General features: G+C 34.0%; 1 long non-coding RNA gene across 1 annotated transcript in view; it reads right to left on the bottom strand.

Annotated features, from left to right (window-relative positions):
* Positions 1-892: 892 nt before the first annotated feature.
* The window catches only part of LOC111087173, a 19,729-nt gene continuing 9,669 nt past the window's right edge, over positions 893-10,952 (bottom strand). Inside the window, exons 2-4 of the long non-coding RNA XR_002611892.1 lie at positions 5,108-5,186; positions 3,026-3,139; positions 893-1,264 (exon numbers count right to left, since the gene is read on the bottom strand). This is a non-coding gene — a long non-coding RNA (uncharacterized LOC111087173). The remainder of the gene's footprint in view (positions 1,265-3,025; positions 3,140-5,107; positions 5,187-10,952) is intronic.

Genomic DNA, 10,952 nt, shown 5'->3' with positions numbered 1-10,952 from the left:
CAATAAGGAGCTAGTCATTATATCTAAAGGTAGAGAGCAAAATAAAATTAGTAATATCAAAAAGTTGCACTATTTATCTAAGAAAACTGTCACTTTTTGAAACATCCTGTACCATGTCGGGATTTTCCTTAATAAAAGTTATTATTCTTAATGTGCCTCTGGTGAACTTTAGTTCCAGTACGAAAATTAGTTTTATAATCATTTAGAATATTCAGATTCACAGTCTGATTCCTCAATTTTCAAAGTTTCATCTAATGTCATGCATTTCGTTAGGGTTACGTAATTTGATCACAAACATGTATCTGTACTTGGTTGCCGATATATATATATATCTTTCATTGAATTTGAACAATTACCAAGTTACAAAAAGCATACGAAATAGGAATGGGCAGAAAGATAGCCACACCCACTTTGAGGTTACACTATGTCAAAGACGAACAAGTGTTGTAATGATATTCCACCCATTCTTATCTGGTTTCCTTTATTATTTTCCCGGTGGGACAGTAGTAAGTCTACAGGTTTACAATGCTAAAATAAGGGATTCGATTCTCCTTAGTAGACACAGCAGATAGTCTAATGTGACTTTTCTATAAAACACACACACACACTCCCACTTCCTAAGTTTTTATTTAATTTTTTTTTTACACTTGTCTTATAGATTTTTTGGTACGAAGTCTGGAGAGTGACTGGGCTCTAGGCCTATCCTCTTCGTAGCTTTACTTAGATCTATCTCTCGACATATCCTGGCTTTTGTTGATATCTTTACTTAGTTGTTTTTTGTTGTTGTTTTTTTCATATAGCCAGGGTGGCAGCATTTTCTTTGGCTGGATTAATGGCTAAGGCTTGTTTCGCATATTCAGCATTACTGTTTCTAATCTTATTTCTATTCTTGCAGTAATGCTCTCTTCACTTGGGCAAAGACTTTTCAACGTTATCAACATAAGATTTTCTCTCGTTTTGTTCATTGAAAATTATATTTTAAAAGTTGCACTGTTTCAACTACAACCTTAGATGCCAATAGGTCACACTTAGTTTGAAAACAATTCAAAGGTAAATTATACAACTTATCATTCTTGATTTAAGTCCAGGGCACTCGAGTAAAGCCGTGTCAGTCTTCGGCAGTGGTGGCGTTCGTCCTCAGTTACAAAACTCACGTCTTATGTACCGACTGGTATGATAGAATTGTTTTTTCCACCACAGAACCCTCGAGTCAGATGTAATGAATTGAAAACTTCGCTTTCAAAGGTTAGATCATAGTTAGAACCTAGATCAAGAGAAACTATGTAGTCCATATTTTTTATCTAGCTGATACAGCTGCAGGCAGATCATGTAGCGCATGATATGAGGGCAGGTTGTTACTTGACAGCCCACAGAGCATGCTCGTTATCATAGAATATGGCTACTAGTGTGCTGTTAGCTCGTTAGTAGTGTTGTAAAATGGTTATTGTTATTACTTGTTATTACCAAGGTTATAAGTAAAACAACGAAAACTGTTTTAGTCAAGGTAGCGTAATTCAAGCAGTGCATTTAGATTTGCATAAGGTGAAGGTAGGGGAGAGTTATGCCCTACCAACAACGTTAGTTAGTCAGTCAGTCAGATTCACAAATTTGTGGTTTTGTGAAAATTTTGTTTTTACTCTACTGGCTTTTTCAAGTGTTTGGTGGCTTGTTACTCTGCAGTTGGACTGTTTACTACTCAACAGTGTGTGTAAAGAGCTTATAAAGTCTTTGTTTACAGTTTGTTTGAAATTTTAACTTGTACTGCACATATTTCACATCTGCCCCATTCCTACTATACGTACTACCATACATACGATACATTCATAAAATGGTTAATAATACCAACTAAGCCACTCATTTTACACTATTTTCATTAATAAAATAGTTAATAATACTAACTAAGCCAATCGTTTTATACTGTATTCGTCTATGAAATGTTTAATAACACGAACTAGACTACTCATTTACACTGTATTCATCTATGAAATAATTAATAATACCAACTAAACTACTTATACTACACTGGATTAATCTAAATTACTTTTCTGTTTTCACTTTGGAAGACTTATAATTGCTCTGACTTTATTGAGCGTAAAACCGTTAGATGATCATGATCAATGATAATTTGTAACTATATGGATAAATACAATCATATTTACAATAATTATCAGCTGATCTTAAATTGGATGTAAGGCCTAAAGAAGCCCAGTGGTCAACTTGCTAGGCCAGCGATGTCCAACAGTTTTTTCTTAATCGCCAAAATTGTGGAGAATGTGTTAACAATTTCGCCACATGACAAAAACAAATTAAATGTGCTTTTATAGATAAAGAGGGGTACAAAATTACACAACAATGTTTCCAATTATTTATTGATAGAATTAATGAGAAATCTGGCATATTTTTTCATTAAGTAGTACAGGGAAATCAGGCATAATATCAGTTAGACGACATCTCAATTCCGCCTCCAAATTTTCGTCCCATATCTGTGACCTATATATTAATTTCACCATTTTTACCGCAGAAAAAGTTGATTTTCAAAGTCACGTTGACACTTTTTTAAACTGGTACATGCATAAATGAATTTTATTAAAAATTATATTTAAAAAAATAAGTGGTAGAAGTAAATCCCCAATTTGCCATAGGTCAGTAGCCGTTTCGCCACATGTGGCGAGTGGCGACCGTGTTGGACACCGCTGTGCTAGGCTGTGGATCCTAGGTTCTGTGGTTTGCGCCTTATTACCGCTTCCCCACTCCCAAAAAATATCGTTGTAAGTATGACGATCCAATTCCACTTTTCGATTGGCAAATCCCACGACTTGAGGGTGGGTGGATTTGATTAGCTGCCTTTCCTCTAATCTATTATTTCAAGATAAAGGACGGCAAGTACAGATAACCCTTGAGTAGCTTTGCACGAAAATTTAACAAAGCAAGCAAACAAAAATATCGAATGTATTTAACTAAGTTTATACTACTCGAAAGTTAAATCAGTTCTATGTGAACTGACTTCTGACACTATCGTGCTTACCCAAAAGCAAAAAAAAAGAGCAAATAGAATTAAGAAGGTAACGTCACGACAATGTCGCTCTTTCACTGGCCCGTCAAAATTTTCTAAATCAGGAGGGATAGGTCTTCCATTCACCTGAAAAAAAATAAAAAATGTTTAGGCAAAATGTCTGTGTTCTAATAGTCATATATAAGCATATTTGCCTTATTAAGAAAATTGTAGCTAATTATTGCCTTTTCATTGATTATTTAGTTAATATTTCATTTCGAAGTTTGTTTTATCTGTTTCTATGGAAATAAACGTAGTGAGCATGTAAGATGACGCACAATATCGACATTAAACGTTTATGCAAATATTACGTTATTATACGGAAATATGTATAGTACATTGGTAAAGTTAATCTTTGTGCGCCTGTGTGTATGAGACACAATAAGTGCGTTTTGGTTTAAGAGCTCATAATTTGTGTTCATATAAACATTTATATGCATAAAACAGTTAGTAGGTTTTCTGTTTCGTAGACTATATTGAAAGTAGGGAGAATGTGATGTTCTAATGTTCTAGAAATCTCTGTCTAAAAAAACTTAAAAACTAGAGTCTGTGAACATTTAGGAATATCTAACAGAACCAACCATCCACTACTTAAACCCAGCCACTCATCCATTCGCTCTCATTCTGAAACCACAGGTCACAATATTTCATTTAACGATTTCTCTATCATCACCACAGGATCTTCAGACCTTAACCTCTACATTAAAGAAAGTCTACTGACAGCTAAAGACCGTCCGATCCTTAACGACTCACAAAGCTCTTTAGATCTAAAACTGTTCTAAATTTTCACACTTAACTCAGCTGTTGTGTAATATATATATATACAAACATTGTTTCATTCGTCCATTTACCGTTTTTCTTAATAATTAACTAAACTAATGATTATGTTATTATATTATAATTTTAGTAATAATCATCTTTTTAACACAATTTTCAGATTTCGCTGAATATGGAATAAGTTAATCCGAAACGTTCGAACCTTGTAAATAAAATGTTTTATGTTCTATCAACCGTCTTCATCTTCATTATTAAACCTCGGTTTCCCCATCATGAATCCATTAGAATATTGATTTAACAATTGACGGAATATGTATAACAGCCTGTATAATGGTAGAATCTTTCTTTGCTTACCAGGTAATACCAAAACCGGTCTATAGCAGGACTGGCACAAGGGGTTGTTAAAATCATATATATGGAACATTAAGATTTTGTTTTAACAGTGTATTGAATAATAAAACATTGCTCGAATGGCGTAGGAAGTACCAGAACCTAGCGCAGAGAACATTAAACTTTCCCTTAACAACACATGACACATAGATCATCGTTTCTACAGCACATAGAGGAATAGAACCTTTTTTACAGCACATTGAACTTTAAGACTGTTTCTTAAGTCTCATCTGGGCGAACATTATACCTTTGGCTGAATATGTATGTTTCACCTGATTCGTTTTCTCTAACTTTCGTGTCTACGTGTGACTGTTGTAGCCCTAATAAAAGGTAAAGAAACTCTGTAGACGGTCGAAGTAGTCTGTAGATATTTCAATCTTTATTAGCTGTAATTAGGAATAAAGGTTCATTTATTTTAATAAAACTTAGAAATAAAAATGATATGTTAGTGTTATGCTTGGAAAATTTTGTGCGTTATACAAGCTAGAATTGAATAGAATTTCATTTTATAGTTTTACGAGTTGAATATTATTCGTAAAAATCTAAAACATTCTCAACAAAAATGGTATTAAACAATAGTTAACATGTATTTTGTTACTGTTTACTTAGACTTTCTAAGTTAGTTAACCCTTATGTCAATAAAACTGCCTTTTCTAACTGTCATTTACACACTGTAAGAAGGGTAGAAACTTTTCCCCTCCTACCCCTATAGTGACCCTGTTATAGGGACTTCATCTAATAATCTCTAATACCGTTTATGAATAAAATGGACATTTTTTAAATCTACCATCATTTTCAGCATACGTTTGAACTCTTTTAAGAAAAATAATTTTATTTCTAATAGAGTTGAGCCCACACGTTACGTTTTGTAATTAAAATTAAACATACCGATGATGAGTGTACCCTAGTAGCTGCTCCGAAACATCCCATCTTTACTCGTTTCTTTCAGGCTGTCATAATGGTGGAGCTATAAAGAAGAAGAACAAAACAAAAACAATTAACCGAAAGTTTATTTTCGAACACTTGTCAATGCTTATTTATCTTACGTTAGATCATTAAATATCCAATTTTCCACTTTTTTGAGCTAATAAAGTTTTTAAAAAAGAAATAAATCGCATTTCTACATAATAACATAAAGTTCTTAGTAGTTAAGTCATTGTAGAGAGCTCTTTATTAATGATACAATCGCTATACTGCTGACTTTCAAATTTGTATATGTATGATATAAGATAGCTATTGATATTTTTATTAATCGCATCCCTGTATATAAACGTCACCTGGTGGAAGCACTATAAACGTAACACTGTAATTAGGTCACTAGGAACTAATTGTTAGTTTCGAGTTAAGATCAGTACAAATTATTTGTAAGACTAGCTCTTTTGTATATGACCAAGTTCTTTCTATAGTAGTGAACTTACAAGTTGCAAAAGTTCAAAGATGCCTTTCTTTTAAATTTCATAGTCTATGTTTTTATGTAATATTATTATTTACCACGATTTTACATTCTTGCTGCTACATCCAAGCACACAATATATATCCCAGAAGAGATAAAACTTTCTGATGTAATGTACAGTAACATTAAACAGTAAACAACGAAATAGACACTATGCTACATCGTAATGGAAATGGAACTACATCATAAAGTACTTTTTTTTTCTACCTAAGTACAGAAAGCTGTTTTATCTAAAATCGATATGGTTGTTAGATTTTATTTATTTTTTTATAAGTTGACGTCATGGGCTTTTATTTTCTGTGTATTTGCTTTGCTTGGCGCTTTTGATTAAGAAAAGCCAAGTTCTCAACACGCGAGACATACATTAACCTTGTTATTATCACTTTCGGCTGTATACAGACTATTCAATTGCATAGATACGCTATTTTGTTTTGGCCACCAGTACGGATATTAAAAATGAACAAGTTTTAAGTAGTAATCAACTGACAACACTTTCACGGTGCTTGGAAGTTCTACATTTCCTACAATACCCTTGCTGTACAGATAGGTCCCGATATATTTACCGCTGATAAAACTTAATGTGAGAATGATATCAAATTAAGATGTTACTGAGTTAATTAGCTTGGTTATTCAGATATCAAGGACTTACTACATTATAGTCCTTAACACATCAAACGTTTCTAGATCATCTCCCATTGTAATATTTTATAGTATTGACCATTCAGTAGAAGATTCTTGTAGGAGGATCACTTCAATTCAAGAATGTGGCAGTATTGGTGTAACTAGAGTGTAGTAGTCGTACATTAGAAGTGTATTGTGAGACGCTTTGGTTCACGAATCTCCTTGGACATTGTTGTTATGTATGCTATAAAGGAACTTAACTACAAACATTTAAAACCTCGTTAAACGCACTCTTAACACTTTGCCGCCCAAACAATTTTATTTCTACGTTTGGTATTCACAGGTAAGACTGTGATCGATGTGTGGTATTAAGTATCGTAGCATGGAAGGTTTGAAACAAATGCTTGTAGAAGAATAAAGCAAGCACGGACAGCACAAGAAATACTTGAATGTAAATGTAAGACGATGAACTAAATCTTTATTCTATTTCTAACAAAAGAAGGTATTGGGTCTTACAATAATAGCTGACCAGCTTCTGAATTCGTTCAAAATATTTTACTATTCGAGCTGTAAGAAAATGTTACTTAAAAAAAGAGAGTAGAATTCTGATTATCACACACTATCGAAACAAACTATATTTTAGTGCAATATCCCACAATCCTAGATTAACCATGTCGGTGACCATTCTCTTTATGCATTCAAAGGACAATTTATCTCCTAGATCATACCTGCCTGTACGAGCCTTTGCTCCCTAGGGGAAGTTACGATACAGAAGACTAGCTGTTGTTGTTGTTGGCAGTTATTTTGATTTAAAAATAATTATTTCATAAGAAATAATTATTAATCAAGGGTGCTCGAAGATTAAACAATCCACCTTCACCCCGCGCGTGGTCTAGGAATATGGGCTTAACTTGAGAAAATAGGAAATTAATGTAGACAAGGTATGTAAGTTTAAAAAGGTAAACGTGAGAGTAATGGTAAAAAAAAAGTGAAGTGCAAAGTAGACTAAACTAAACGGCCGATGTCGGACTGATGGTCCATCAGGGCGGCGGGGATCTAAAAATCCTATGCTAAGAATTTAATGTGGGGGGAAACAGAAGTACCCCGAGAAGACTAGCTAACTGAGTACAAGCTTTCTTAAATGATCGTTGCAATATGTAATCTTGGCCTTAGGCGATGTTTAAAGCAACTTTGCAACTACCTACATCCTGTATAAGACCTTAAATAAGTACAACAAACCTTTGTAAAAATAAATATTTGAAAATAGTCCTCAATATACCTGAATAAAGGTGCATTCTATGGGCGGGCACAGAAATTTCAAGGGGTGGGTGGGAAAGAGGTATCCTCCACCTGCTAAGGGATTCGTGAGCATCTCCCATGAAAGTTTTATTCATTAACCTGCAACATATTTCCCAATATCAATTAAAATAATGAGCCCATCATGTTCCTTTATTGCTGTGATTTACTATTTATTTATTTATTCGTTTAAACCTTTTGTCTTTCAATGAAAAATCACGTCTACAAATATTTCAATTTATGGCCAAACAATTATATTATTCATCAAAATAAAGAGAAAAATATTTTTCTTTTAATGTAGTCTAAGTTAATTACTATGGTTTTTTAAAAACACATTAATCTTTTTTGTGCTTAGAAACTTCACACAAGTGCTGACATGAAAACTCATGTGCATCAGTTATTGCAGAATACAGACATTTCTTATAATCCTGTGGACACTGTGGTACATCTGCGTAGAGGGGCCATGCATCATTTCTTCTTGGGACTGTACTTCTTGTCTAGGGAACACAAGGTTTGGAGAACAACCAGTCAATTGTTGCTCAGACGGTGGTGGGTACTTATCCCAATTAGTTTGGACAATGTCCATACACTTAGCAAGTATTTGCTTAATATTTTCCATTCAACCGAAACCTTCAGACCGAATAAGTAATTGTGAAGTGTGCATTTCACCACCTCAAATACTGAACAAACTCTTCAAGCAGCTAATTTTTGAAGTTTATTCCTTGAACTGTATGTGCGTCTTTTGGGGTACTCTGAATCATGTTATCCACAACTCAACCGATTAATCGGTGATGGAGTTAACTAAGATAATTGACCAATCAGTAAGCTTTGGTGCCTACTTAGTGAAGTAATTAATAATGACCAGCACATACCGATTACTTTGTTAGTTTCTGGCAGAGGACAACACATCTCAAAGCTATTCTCTGCATATAAAAATCAACACTTTTCTTCCACAGTATTCCTTTGACATGATAATTTTTTCCCCTGTTCATCACACATGGGTCATTCAATGAACAAACATTTTCTCATTGACTGGTGAGATAATTGTTTATGTTTCTATGCTGTTCACCTGGGTGGTGTTTTACAACAAATTTGTATTCTTACAGTGTCACGATACAATGCAAAAAACGATACCTTCCAGGTTTTTGAAGTTCATCAGCTATTTCTGTGACACTTTGTCCATTAAACTAGGTAATTTCTTACCACAGTAGTGGTACTGTTTGGCATATATTACAACTGTAAGTAGTTCTTTCTATGCCATACTGTAATCATTATTCAGGCGCTGTTAGCATGCAGCTAATATACATGATTATGCTCTGTACATTTGACAAACTGCTACAATTGAATATCAATGATATAAATATTCAAGATGAATGGATAATCTTGAAAAAGATATGCCAACACCAGTTCCTAAACTAAAGCAAACTTTAGGGAATCTAATATTTGTTCACACTCTTTTCTTCACCCAAAGTGCGTGTATCAGCCCTACTCGATACACTTTCCTGCTTTTTCATAGTTACATATCAGCACTGGCACAACACAAAAACTCAAATATACACACATCCTGATGAGCGCAGTGTTCTTGGGTGATGTCAGCAGTGGAGCAGTGTGACGTGTAAAAAGAGCATTATTGTTCCATTCTCGTCACTTCAGCCACTGTACATCTATAGGAACCACTATAGCTGATAGGGCCACTATGGTCATATAACTTTATTACCATATTAAAAATACATACAATTTTTATGCACAAAACATTTTAAAACATGAAACAATAACATGTATACACACTTGCAGTATACTGGCCCTGTGGTTTCTACTTCTTGCTGCACTCTTATGTCATGTTTTCCCCTCAAATACAGCTTCCTTCTCTCCACCACAAATTCTACACGGTTTCAGGAAATACCTTTTCGTAGTCAAGGTTTACCAGTTTAACAGCAACCAGAAAGTCACATTGAACAAAGAAGCGTATTTAAAATATGCTTTACAAAAACAAAAAAAATTATCAAGCACCAAAATTAATAACTTATTATATGGTATTCACAGGTAAAATTGTAACAGACAGGTAAAAATTACGTACTGTAATGTGAGATGTTCAAAAGAAGTGACTGCAAAAAAATGCGGTAAACATTGACACCAAAGGAAAGACTTGAGAACAAATTCAAAAATTCAAAAACAAAACGTTTAGCCCAGTTCACGCTTAAAACAGTACGAGGTCTTACAACACTGATTTGGTAGCTGCTAAGCTCGTTTGAAATTTTGGCTGCTGTAGCTGAAAAAAAGAATGCCTAACTTTACAAAATTCAGCAGGATTATTATCATACCACGCTTTAAAGTCATAACAAATTCCTAGTGCAGTATAAAACATTCCTAGATAATCTATGTTAGTGATCATGCTTTCAAGAAGAAATTTACTCACAGCTCATACCATTTTGTGCAAATTTCTGCTCTATCCACACTTGAGGAGAAAAGTGATACAGACGCCTAGCCAGTGAAAGCTCTCTGTGGTGTATAACAGTAGTCTTAGGCGGCGATTAAAGCAAGTAGCGACAACCTACATCTTGTTTACATGGACATTAACTAAATGCAACGTATCTGCATGAAGAAATTTAAAACATGTTCCTGAATAAAGATATATTCTATTCTATTTATAGAAGGATAAGAGCAAGTTGTTTTCGTGTGCTACAGATGTAAATCTTTGAAAAGTCAAAGTTGATCACGTTTAACAAAGTAAAGGTCGTTCCTAAATCTTGATATATATTTATCGTAACGAAATATCCTGTCCAGACAATAAAATTTTAAAACTCTTATTTATTTCTGAAAAAAAATTTATGATCAGGTTTTTAAAATGAGTACACAAAAGATTAAAAATATGTTTCTTTGTTTGTAGTTAAGTACAAAGATACACAATGGGCTATCTGTGCTGTGCCCACCACAGGTAGCAAAATCCGGTTTCTAGCGTTATAAGTTCACAGATAAGCAGATGTGCCACTGGGGTGCAAATTAAAAAAAAATATATTTTGATGTTATAATTTGTTTGTTTGTAGTTGAACACCTTTTCTACACCATGGGCTATCTGTGCTCTGAGCATCACAGGTATTGAAACCTGATTTCTAACGTTGTAAGTCCGCAGATATACCGTTGTGCTACTGGGGGGGCAAAATGTTATAGTATACCAAGTTGATATAAAAATGTCAACTTTCGTAAGTAATATAAACACAACATAGTTTATCTTTCTACCAACATTTTTACAGATTTAGTATGTTATTCTACAGCAGATCTCAACGTAAATATATTGTTGCGTCATCGAGGTCACGTGACTGGTGTGGCGCCACCTATTTTCTAGAACTATCCTGTACCTTGTCG

This window comes from Limulus polyphemus, unplaced genomic scaffold, assembly GCF_000517525.1.
Source record: "Limulus polyphemus unplaced genomic scaffold, Limulus_polyphemus-2.1.2 Scaffold1829, whole genome shotgun sequence".
Taxonomy (NCBI): Eukaryota; Metazoa; Arthropoda; class Merostomata; order Xiphosura; family Limulidae; genus Limulus; species Limulus polyphemus.
This window is presented reverse-complemented; position numbering and strand designations above follow the sequence as displayed.